This window comes from Ovis canadensis, chromosome 16 (assembly GCF_042477335.2).
Source record: "Ovis canadensis isolate MfBH-ARS-UI-01 breed Bighorn chromosome 16, ARS-UI_OviCan_v2, whole genome shotgun sequence".
In the NCBI taxonomy this organism is placed as follows: domain Eukaryota; kingdom Metazoa; phylum Chordata; class Mammalia; order Artiodactyla; family Bovidae; genus Ovis; species Ovis canadensis.
In genome coordinates, this window is record NC_091260.1 from 21,366,441 (window position 1) to 21,379,702 (window position 13,262).

Sequence of the window (13,262 nt, forward strand, 5' to 3'; positions counted from 1 at the left end):
CCCATACTTATCTTTCCTCCAGCCTTAGAGCAAGACTTACCTGTCTGATTTGGCAACAAAACGATGGCTCCTTAATTTTACATATTACTTTCCTGGGACTCCTGTAACAAAGTACCACAAGCTAGGGTGGCTTAACGCAAGAGAATTTTATTCTCTCACAGTTCTGGTGGCTAGAAATCTTAGATAAGAGTAGCAGCAGGCTTATTCTCTCTGTGAAGGGCCCAGGGAAGGATCTGTTGCGTGCTTTTTCCATAGCTTTAGTGTTTGCCAGCAATCCTTGACGTTTCCTGGTTTGTGCTCTGCAACTCTAGTCTCTGCGTCCATTCTTCATTCTACAGCTGTCTTTTCTGCTCTTCTGAGGACAGTAGTCATATTGTATTAGGAGCCCACCTTATCCAGGATGGCCTCATCTTAATTTGTATCTTAATTTTATCTGCAACAACCCCGTTTCCCAATAACCTCACATTTTGAGGTTGCGGGGCTTAAAACTTCAACATATCTTTTTGGGAGAAAAATTCAACCCGTGCCACTGTGCACAGGAGAACTGAGGATGCTTCCTACTTCTCATCTCACTGGCTCCCCTGCAGCAGCATTTGACACTGTTGGTCACACTCCACTTAGAATTCCCCCTTCCCGATTTCAGAGGACCACTCTTTCTTTTCCATCCACATAACCAAGCTCAGTCTCCTCTGCTGGCTCCTCTTCTTCCATTCATCTCTACCAGTGAATTCTCTAAACTTGAGTATTTGACCTTCTTTTCTCCCAAAGTTATGTCCTATGTCTGGGTGATTTCAGTCAGACTCATGGCCTCAAAAGGCACCTAAACCTCTACGTTTAGTCTAGGCAATGACTCTGAGCCTAGACCCAACCAGCTCGACAGATGAACCTCAGAAGCTGCTTGTCCAAAACTAACCAACCTCTTGATTTCCTCCTCCATCCCTGCTTCCCGGCTCATAATTCCCTTTCCCTGTAAATTTCTCTCCTGTTCCCAAGTCCCCTGAGTCAAATATCTGGATCTCATTTTATACTTGTCCCCTTCTGTGCCCGAGTCACTTCAAATCCTACCTCCTAAGAAACTCCTGGATCTGGGCCCTCTGCATCACCTGTTGCCTGCTTTGGGCTCTCATCATCTCTCATTAAACCAGGGCCACACTATCCTCACTTGTCTTCCAACCTCCATTCTCTGCCCCTCACTCTATCTTCCACACTGCTGCTGGAATCCTCTACTAATAACTGATCTCATCTAATCTTGTCACGCTTGTATGTAAAACCCCTCAACAGTTCTTTGTCTTTTAGGATATAGTCCAAGATTTCCCCAGCTGTCCTCTCAGGCCAACCTCACACAAATCTCTTGTCCTTTTTACTACTTAGTCCTATATCTAGCCAACAGGATTATTTATTTCAAACTCATGTTGAGGTCTTCCATGCTTCTGGGGCCTCTGCTTCCTTCTCTCCTCCTTTTAAAGCTTGGTGATATAACCATTACAGTGTACCTTTCAGATCTCTCATTACAGGATATATAACTGACCAGGGCCCCAGCTTGTATGTTCTGAAATCCATTGCTGCATTTTCAATAAAGACTAATCCCATGGGATTCTCCCAGCTATTGAAAGAGTCTGGCAGAATATTAAGGCAAGCTCTTTCTTAGGACACACAGAACTTTCCAACAGCCTACTTTGGCTTCAGGACTCCCTGTCAGCCTTGCTGAACCTTTCTTAGACAGCCAGCTTTCCCTCCCTCTGTTCTTATTCCAGGTCAGACATATAATGGTCTGACGGAGCCTAAAAAGGAGCCTTTTTAGGCTCCTTCCCTATCTCTTTTTACAAGTATCTCCTCTGATGAAGGTGTTCAGTCCTATCTTGGTATCTGTTGCTCGGAGGATTCAGACTAACATACCCAGCTTAAGTGTCTCAAAGCCTCATCTTTTAGGAAACAGAGAAAGAAGAGCAATTTAAGCCTAAAGCAAGGAGAAAAAAAGAAATAATAAAAATTAGAGAATATGTAAAACAAATCTGAAACAGAAAACCAGAAATCAACAAAACTAAAGGCTGATTCTTTAGGAAATAAAATGGATAAACTTCTAGCCAAGGTAACCAAGAGAAAAAGAGAGAAGACACAAATTACAAATATTAATAACGAAAGAGGCATAATCACTGCTGATGCCATGAGAATTTAAAGGATAACCAAGGAATACTGCAAACAACTTTATGCTCACAAATTTGATGATTTGATGAAATAGACCAATTCCATTAAAGGTACCAAAACTTACACAAGGAGAAACAGATAATCTAAATAAGCCTTGTTCTATTAAGGAAATTGAATCAAAAATTAATAATATTCTATAAAAGAAAGCACAAGGCCCAGGTGGACATGGGCTATCTTTCTTTGGTGGGATCCAACAGTCTCCTGTCAATGGTTGTTCAACAGTGAGTTGTAATTTCAGAGTTCCTGCAGGAGAAGATGAGCACACGTCCTTCTATTCTGCCATCTTGAAATATCCCCCCCTCAAAAGATACCCCATGTCCAAGGGCAAAGGAGAAGCCCCAGCAAGATGGTAGAAGGGGCGAAATTGTATTTAGAATCAAACCCTATACCCACCAGAGACGCTTGGAGGGCTCAAACAAACCTTGTGCACACCAGGACCCAGAGACCCCACAGAGACTGAGCCAGAACTGTGTTTGGGTGTCTCCTGTGGAGGTATGGCTCAGACTGGCCTGCACAGGGGCAGGGGTCTGGGTGCAGCAGACCTGGGTATGGCATAAGCCCTCTTGGAGGAGGTCGCCATTAACCCCACCATACAGCTGCCAGAACTTACACAGGACTGGGGAAACAGACTCTTGGAGGGCACAAACAAAACCTCGTGCACACCAGGACCCAGGAGAAAGGAGCAGTGACCCCACAAGAGACTGACCCAGACTTGCCCGTGAGGGTCCAGCAGTCTCTGGCGGAGGTGTGGGTTGGAGGTGGCCTGCTGCAGGGTTGGGGGCACTGAGTGCTGCAGTGTGTGTAGAGGACCTTTTGAAGGAGGTTGACATTATCTTCATTACCCCTATCATAGTTTGGCCTTAGGTCAAACAACAGGGAGGGAACACAGCCCCACCCATTAACAGAAAATTGGATAAAAGATTTACTGAGCATGGCCCCATCCATCAGAACAAGACCCAGTTTCCCCCTCAGTCTCTCCCATCAGGAAGCCTCTTATCCTTATCCATCAGAGGGCCAACAGAATGAAAACCACAATCACAGAAAACTAACCAAACTGATCACATGGACCACAGACTTGTCTAACTCAATGAAACTATGAGCCATGCCGTGTAGGGCCACCCAAGACGGACAGGTAATGGTGGAGAGTTCTGACAAAACGTGGTCTACTGGAGAAGGGAATGGCAAACCACTTCAGTATTCTTGCTTTGAGAACCCCATGAACAGTATTAAAATGCAAAAAGACAGGACATAGAAAGATGAACTCCCCAGGTCAGTAGGGGCCCAATATGCTACTGGAGACCAGTGGAAAATAACTCCAGAAAGAATGAGATGGAGCCAAAGCAAAAACAACACCCAGTTGGGGACGTGGCTGGTGATGGAAGTAAAGTCCGATGCTGTAAAGAGCAATATTGCGTAGGAACCTGGAATGTTAGGTCCATGAATCAAGGTAAATTGGAAGTGATCAAACAGGAGATGGTAAGAGTGAACATCAACATTTTAGGAATCAGTGAACTAAAATGGACTGGAATGAGTGAATTTAACTCAGATGACCATTATATCTACTACTGCAGGCAAGAATCCCTTAGAAGAAATGGAGTAAACATCATAGTCAAGAGTCCAAAATGCAGTACTTGGATGCAATCTCAAAAATGACAGAATGATTTCTGTTCATTTCCAAGCCAAACCATTCAATATCACAGTAATCCAAGTCTATGCCCTGACCACTAATGCTGAAGAAGCTGAAGTTGAATGGTTCTATGAAGACCTACAAGACCTTCTAGAACTAACACCCCAAAAAGATGTCCTTTTCATTATAGGATACTGAAATTAAAAAGTAGGAAGTCAGGACATACCTGGAGTAACAGGCAAATTTGGCCTTGGAGTACAAAATGAAGCAGGGCAAAGGCTCACAGAGTTTTGCCAAGACAATGCACTGGTCATAGCAAACACCCTCTTCCAACAACACAAGAGAAGACCTCTACACATGGACATCACCAGATGGTCAATACTGAAATCAGATTGATCATATTCTTTGCAGCCTAAGATGGAGAAGCTCTATACAGTCAGATAAAACATGACCAGGAGCTGACTGTGGTTCAGATCATGAACTCCTTATTGCCAAATTCAGACTTAAATTGAAGAAAGTAGGGAAAACCATAAGACAACTCCAGTATGACCTAAATGAAATCCCTTAGGATTATACAGTGGAAGTGACAAATAGATTCATGGGATTAGAACTGATAGAGTGCCTGAAGAGCTATGGACGGAGGTTCGTGACATTGTACAGGAGGCAGGGATCAAGACCATCCCCAAGAAAAAGAAATGTAAAAAGGCAAAATGATTGTCTGAGGAGACCTTACAAATAGCTGAGAAAAGAAGAGAAGCTAAAGGCAAAGGAGAAAAGGAAAGATATACCCATTTGAATGCAGAATTTCAAAGAATAGCAAGGCGAGATAAGAAGGCCTTCCTCAGTGATCAGTGCAAGGAAATAGAGGAAAACAACAGAATGGGAAAGACTAGAGATCTCTTCAAGAAAATTAGGGATACCAAGGGAACATTTCATGCAAAGAAGGGCACAATAAAGGACAGAAATGGTACAGACCTAACAGAAGCAGAAGATATTAAGAAGAGGTGACAAGAATACACAAAAGAACTATACAAAAAAGATCTTCATGACCCAGATAACCACGATGGTGTGATCACTCACCTAGAGCCAGACATCTTGGAGTGCAAAGTCAAGTGGGCCTTAGGAAACATTGCTAAGAACAAAGCTAGTGGAGGTGATGGAATTCCAGCTGAGCTATTTCAAATCCTAAAAGATGATGCTTTTAAAGTGCTGCACTCAATATGATGGCAAATTTGGAAAACTCAGGAGTAGCTGCAGGACTGGAAAAGGTCAGTTTTCATTCCAATAGCAAAGAAAGGCAATGCCAAGGAATGTTCAAACTACCACACAATTGCACTCATCTCACACACTAGCAAAGTAATGCTCAAAATTCTCCAAGCCAGGCTTCAAAAGTATATGAATTGTGAACTTCCAGATTTTCAAGCTGGTTTTAGAAAAGGCAGAGGAACCAGAGATCAAATTACCAAAATCTGTTAGATCACTGAAAAAGCAAGAGAGTTCCAGAAAAATATCTATTTCTGCTTTATTGACTATGCCAAAGCCTTTGACTGTGTGGATCACAATAAACTGTGGAAAATTCTGAAAGAGATAGGAATACCAAACCACCTTACCTGCCTCTTGAGAAACCTATATGCAGGTCAGGAAGCAACAGTTAGAACTGGACATGGAACAACAGACTGGTTCCAGATAGGAAAAGGAATACATCAAGGCTGTATATTGTCACCCTATTTATTTAACTTCTATGCAGAGTACATCATGAGAAACACTGGGCTGGAAGAAGCACAAGCTGGAATCAAGATTGCCGGGAGAAATATCAATAACCTCAGATATGCAGATGACACCACCCTTATGGCAGAAAGTGAGGAGGAGCTAAAAAGCCTCTTGGTGAAAGTGAAAGAGGAGAGTGAAAAAGTTGGCTTAAAGCTCAACATTCAGAAAACGAAGATCATGGCATCTGGTCCCATCACTTCAAGGGAAATAGATGGGGAAACAGTGGAAACAGTGTCAGACTTTATTTTGGGGTTCCAAAATCACTGTAGATGGTGATTGCAGCCATGAAATTAAAACACAATTACTCCTTGGAAGGAAAGTTATGACCAACCTAGAGAGCATATTGAAAAACAGAGACATTACTTTGCCAACAAAGGTCCGTCTAGTCAAGGCTGTGATTTTTCCAGTGGTCATGTATGGATGTGAGAGTTGGACTGTGAAGAAAGCTGAGCACCGAAGAATTGATGCTTTTGAAATGTGGTGTTGGATAAGACTCTTGAGAGTCCCTTGGACTGCAAGGAGATCCAACCAGTCCATTCTGAAGGAGATCAGCCCTGGGATTTCTTTGGAAGGAATGATGCTAAAGCTGAAGCTCCAGTACTTTGGCCACCTCATGCAAAGAGTTGACTCATTGGATAAGACTCTGATGCTGGGAGAGATTGGGGGCAGGAGGAGAAGGGGACGACCCAGGATGAGATGGCTGGATGGCATCACGGACTCGATGGATGTGAGTCTGAGTGAACTCCGGGAGATGGTGATGGACAGGGAGGCTTGGCGTGCTGTGATTCATGGGGTTGCAAAGAGTCGGACACGACTGAGCGACTGAACTGAACTGAACTGAACTGCTGGAGAAGACTCTTGAGAGTTCCTTGGACTGCAAGGAGATGCAACCAGTCCATTCTGAAGGAGATCAGCCCTGGGATTTCTTTGGAAGGAATGATGCTAAAGCTGAAACTCCAGTCCTTTGGCTACCTCATGCGAAGAGTTGACTCATTGGAAAAGACTTTGATGGTGGAAGGGATTGGGGGCAGGAGGAGAAGGGGACGACAGAGGATGAGATGGCTGGATGGCATCACTGACTCAATGGACGTGAATCTGAGTGAACTCCGGGAGTTGGTGATGGACAGGGAGGCCTGGCGTGCTGCGATTCATGGGGTCGCAAAGAGTCGGACACGACTGAGCGACTGAACCGAACTGAATGAACTTCACACTGCTTGTTCTGATGGCCTGCATCCTTCAAAGTTAACTAAACCTTTTATTTGTAGGGTTAGACACAGGTCTGATTCTATGCTTTGGGGGAAGATTTGGCCCAATTTAAAAGCTGATTGCAAAGAAATAAATGAATTTTTGGACAGCTGACTCTTAAAACACGAATCCACCGCTTTCAAACGTAAAAAAGACCTCACATCAAGAAGTCATGAAGGCTCCTTATCAGCCTGGTTTAAATTTCCTGTTAGTATCAATTAGAAGGGGCTGTTAATAGGTGTCTACAACACTGATTTATTCAGAGAGTGCCTTGTGCCTGAGAACTGCCTTGGCAAGGAACTGTGCTAAACATAGAGATACACACTCCATGCCCATTGGGCTCACATAAAAGGGAAAAAATACGCAATAGGGGTTTACCTCAGTAGGGTGAGGCTTGATATTTTCCAGATGGTGACACCACAAGTGAATTCAATAGAAATATCTTTAGAAAAAGATGCTCAAATATTAAATAACAATGAATATACATCAAGCCCTCTTTACATCTGGGCTGGGAGTGTCTCTTGTCCCTAGCTGCAGATGGGGTGGTCTCCTCTGTCAGTGGGAGGCCCCATTAGATATCCCATTAGGAAGAGAATTCTGGCAGGGTACATTCTAGAACTGGAATATGGTCCATAAATAGATTCAGGACTTTTCTTGGGGTGAGGAGGGGGAGGAGAATAAAGCAGCAGAGGAGAGTCTTGGCTTAGTTGCAGGACTCAAATGATATGCATTGTGTGTGAGAGAGCGGGCGTTTCCTCCTGACTCTGGGGAAAGGTCAGTAAACACGAACAGTGAGGGAGCATAAAATGGAGTGGGTCAAAACACTGATCGCACAATGGCTCAGACAAGAGCTGACCAAGGCTCCAGAGAGTCACTGGTGAGACTGGAGGCCATCTAAAGGGAACATGTGTGTGAGCTATTTGGGGGGTGGGGACAGGCAAAGTCAGGTACTTTATAAGTTGATATCTAAGGAAATCAAGGTGATGACGAGAGTTTCACTGCCTTATCTGCTTTGTCACCGTGAGTGTGCCTGTGCGTGTTGGCAAGTGGACTTTAGGACACCCCAGAAGGTGGGGTGGAGGTGGAAAAGACTCAGGCTCTGCTACCCTGGCCCCTGCATGATCCCTTCCTATGCTCACGAGGAGGCACGAGCCCTTGTTTCGAGTTTCGGCTACAGCATATAGAATGCTCAGTGAGAACTGCCAAAGTACTGGGGTTTCATGTCAGGCTCTGTGAGTGGACAGTTTCAGAGATGTGCCGTTGTGCGGTGCTCTCAGCTGCTCCAGCCCTGTCCGTCTCAAAAGCGGTGCCGATGAAGTTTTAAGGCTCATCCACGTGCACCCAGAGCCACAAACCTCCCGCAGAGTCTTGATACCATCAGTGACGGACTTTTTGAAGACCTATTGAAATGTCTCTGAAACCCTGACCTCTAGCAGGATTTTACAAACTTCCCTTGAGAATTACTTGGGCTTCTTAAACCACAAATTGCTGGGCTCCAATCCTCATCTGCTGAAACAGAAATTTCTGGAAAAGAGACATGGTCATCTATATGTTTAACAACTGTTCCAGGTGATTCTTGTCATCAGGGTTCTTAGCCTTGAGGGACTTTTGAAAAATGTCTATGCCCAAGTCCAGTGGTTCAGCTGTTGTGAAATGGGGCCCTGGCATGGAATTTCCTAGGATGACTGATGATCACTTAGGGTTACTCCGGGATACAATGTGTGTAGCGGTTCTACTTGCAAGCTGTGGAGTCAGGCTGCCTGAGTTCACCTATAAGCTCTGCTGCAGCTTCTGTCTGTGCTGCTGCTGCTAAGTCGCTTCAGTCGTGTCCGACTCTGTGCGACCCCATAGATGACAGCCCACCAGGCTCCCCCGTCCCTGGGATTCTCCAGGCAAGAACACTGGGGTGGGTTGCCATTTCCTTCTCCAGGAATGCATGAAAGTGAAAAGTGAAAGTAGTCGCTCAGTCGTGTCAGACTCTCCGCGAGCCCATGGACTGCAGCCCACCAGGGTCCTCCGTCCGTGGGATTTTCCAGGTGAGAGTGCTGGAGTTGGGTGCCATCGCCTTCTCCGTCTGTCTGCGCAGCCCCAGGCAATCTGTTTAAGCCCTCTCAGTCTCAGTCTCCTCTACTCTGAACAGGAGCTAGGATATGACTTGTGTGTGTGCTAAGTTGCTTCAGTCATGTCCAACTCTTTGCAGCCTTATGGGCTGTAGCCTGCCAGGCTCTTTGTCCATGGGATTCTCTAGGCAAGAATACTGGAGTGGGTTGCCAGGCCATCCTCCCAGGGATTTTCCCAACCCAGGGATCAAACCTGCGTCTCTTGCGTCTCCTGCATTGCAGGTGGATTCTTTACCACTGAGCCACCAGGGAAGCCCCATGATATGACTAACCTCCTACAGTTATTTTGAAGATTAAAGAGCTAATTGTGAGAAATACCTGACACACTGCAAACACTCAATAGGTTTCAGCTTTCGTTATTCATTTTGCATGTGCCTACATGTTAAGAACTGGGACACAAAGATGAAGATGTGACCCACCCCCCCGGGCCCTCAGGGAGTTTGCCATCTCTGATGGGTGATCTGTGGGATGGGCCACTGAAGCAGTGTGGACTAAGCGTGTGAGCTCAAAGGGGCAGTGAGCATCTCTGGCAGGACGAGGCAGTATCAGGGAGGTGCAGGGGAGCTGGGGTTTGAAGGATGGGCAATCTGTAGCCTGACTGAGAAAGTAGCAGGTGAGTGATCCTAGTGGAAAGAGCAGAGCGTGAACAAAGGGAGTGAGTGGGATCTCAGCAGATGGTGTTTCAGCACAGTGGTGCTTAGTTTTGGGGAGATGAGCCTACAAGGCAGATTAGGATCAACTTCTGAAGGTGATATTGGGGGTTTGGGTCTTTGAGCAATGGGGACCAATCACCAGAGGGTTTTCAGGGTGGTAAGTGACATAACTGAGTCTCTTTGTTTCAGAGCAATAGGCCTGAGAAGAGCTTGTGGGATCCAGCAGGCAGAGAGAAGATAGGAGTGGAAATTTCATTAATCCATTTAGCAGATATCTTTTGAGCATCTGCTGATGCCAGACACTGGATGGTGATTTACAGTAGCAAACCCGAGTCACTGCCCCCACAGCCAGAAGGTGGTTGCTCAGCTGGTCTATTAATTGTCTCTCCATTGGGTCAAGTGTCTGTCCTCAGCCCAATCACCTCAGGCTTGATCTCTGAGTAAAAGAGGCAGCTACGGCTGGGGTCAGGGGTGAGGCTGAGGGAGGGAGGAAAGGAAGGTGGGCCAAATAAAACAAAGTTCTTTTGAATGTAACTCTTGTACCACCGTACCTCTAGTTGCACTGTTAAAATAGTCTTAGTGATGTGAGAAAAAAGTAAAAACAACATTACCATCATTTAGGAACAGTTTCTAAATATTGCCCAGGTTTAATAAATCCAATGAAATCTTATTTTAAAATACTAAAGCAAGGTAATATTCTTTATGATTCAAGCAGGTCCCATTCTGACCGCCTAAAGCTTCTTTAAGATTACTTCTCCTAAAATATTTTAAATTCCCTGAATGACTCAAGTGGAAATACGTCAACATATTATTTTCCTTAAATATTACACAAACTCGAGTGACTTTTATGTTTGAATTTTTAAATGCATTATATTTCCCTTTAATATACATTTGTCCAGTATGCATATAGGTCATTCAGTTCTATAAAGTTAACCAAAGCCGAAAGATTAATTCTAGTGCTGAGTTTTTATACATACATTTCTTAAAAGCCATCTTTGGTAGGAATGAAATCATGCATCAAACAAATCCAGAGAGCCACTACAAACACAGAGTTCAGGAGGGATACAAAGCTGAAGGATGTCATAATTTCTGCATCCTTAGTAATACATCCACAGGGGAGAAAAAAGAAAACTATTAAGAAAGAAGACTTTGGTCTAGAAGATGATGTAATAGAATGTCAGTGTATTTCACCTGACTTAAAAGGAAACTTCAGAGTAAGGCTCCTGACCCATCTCTGATGCACTCCCAAGAGCATGAACCACGGCAGGATGTCCAGAACGGCCAATGGGAGGGATAATGGTATTAATATCTGAACTAAATGAGTGAAACCAGGCCAAGTGCTTGGAATTCTATTTGGCACGTGGTACAGCCTCTGGGAGAGTTGGCTCTTACTGTTCCACTGCTGCCAGTCACCCTCACCTGAGCTAAAAAGGTTTTGCCCAAGTAAATCACCCGCTCTGAGTTCTCAACTCAGCTGGCCTTTACTCTAGCCATCTCTGTGGTTACTGACCCGAGGATCCTGACTCTGTCCCTGTTCAATCAGCACAGGCTCTGGGCTTTTTCTGTTAGACATCTCTGAACCTGCAAACTGCCAACTCCCCTTCTATTTTAGTTTGAAATCACCAGGAGGCATGAATGGTGAGAACTGTCACACAAACATATCTCCATTTACTCATGAATTCAAATATTTAGATTCTAAAGGAAGTGTAACTTTTTCTCTGCTGTCTCTCTATTTTAGCCACCTTGGAGGGCTTAGGGAGTGATGAAGAAACTTACAGAATAGAATCCCAAAGAAACAGTTTTAGGAGCTGAGAGGAGCCAGAAATTCAGTATATTTAGGGCTCCCTTGTGAAAACACAAAAACAAAAATAAAAATGCCTCCTGCGGCTTCAATATCTCTATTCCACTGATGCCCCCTCCCACACCACTTGCTTTAAAAACAAATGGAAAAAGCCAGAGAGTTGATGGCAGTCACTGGGGAGTTAGAGTATGTCCCAGTATAGAAGAGGCGTGCTCTTTCACAAGAGACAGCTCTGTCTTGACTGACAAACCCTTAAAAACAAAAACCGCAAGTCAGTGCTGCACACACACACACACACACAGACACACACACACACACACACACACACAAGCTCATGGGTTGGTTGGAGGGGGCTCCACAAGAGTCTGGGTTTGATTTGCAGGATTATGAATTGTCTTAAATGTTTTGAGAAAAGTTTGAGGATTTGGTGGGTATTTAAGAATTAGAAGTTTTATTTGAGAGACATTTAAGGATCAAGAGTTGGTTATTTGAGAAACATTTAGGGCAGACCTCTGTCCTTAGTTACTTTCATGAACCTTCTTTGTTTCCAGGAAGTTTGAAGTTCTTTGAAAGGGAAATTTGCTCCTGATATTCAGGGGTGATGATGACTGTGGTCTTAACTGCAAAGACAAAACGACAAGTGAAAAAAATCTCAAACATTATCTTGAAGTTCTTAATCTGGATCCCTATACCTTCCACTCTGAAAATTTAAGATTCTGTATGTTGTATAAGTATTTTAAAACATTATATTAACTTTCAGGCTATGTGAGAAAGTGTTTCTCTTAAATTTTTTCTTTTAACAATTTAATAAGTGTGATTGGTATCTCATTTAGTCTTAAATTCTTTAATTACTAAGGAGGCCATATATATTTCTATGTGTGTATTTCCTTTCCTGTGACTTGTTTGTTCACGTTATTTTCACAAATTCATTTTAGAATTTTAAGGGGTTTTTTTCTTAGCAATTCATAAATCCTTTTCCATTAATTTTAGAATATGTCAGACCTACAGAAAAGTAACAGATACATTGAGAGCTTCTTTTATGAACTTCTTGCATCTGGCTTTCTGCTCCCTCTTCCGGACGTAACCACTTAGAGCTGCTATATATCTTTCCACTCCACATTTTAATATTTTTAGTCTTCAGTCATCACATACACACACAGTATTGATTTGTAAATTTTAAATTTTTAAAATTTAGGATAATATCCCAAACTAAGCATTCTACTACTTGCTCTTTTGGGGCCTCCCAGGTGGTGCTAGTGGTAAAGAACCTGCCTGCCAGTGCAGGAGACCTAAGAAATGCAGGTTCAGTCCCTGGGCTGAGACGATCCCCTGGAAGAGGGCATGACAACTTCAGTATTCTTGCCTGGAGAATCTCATGGACAGAGGAGCCTGATGGGCTACAATCCATAGGGTCACAAAGAGTCGGACATGACTGAAGCAACTTAGCATGCATGCATGCACTTGCTCTTTATAAACTCAGTATTATATTACTGAGATTTATCCATTATGACAAACTATAAGATCCACTTCATTCTTTCTGATGGCTGAATTGGATTCCACTTTATAAACATACGATAAGTTATTTACCGTACTATAAGAGACCTCTTTATATGATTTATTTAAGTACTGTAAGATAATTCTTTCTACAAATATATATTAACACTATTTTTTTAGTGGTGTGTGTTAGTTATTTACAAATATATTTCCCCGTGTCTTATTTTAATAATTTCTATTTTCACAGAAGTATAAACTTTTTTTTATATAGTTAAGTCTGCTGATTGTTTCCTCTGTGATTTCTTCTATTGCCTCAAAGTAGACAGTGTTTTCACCCCTACAAAGAG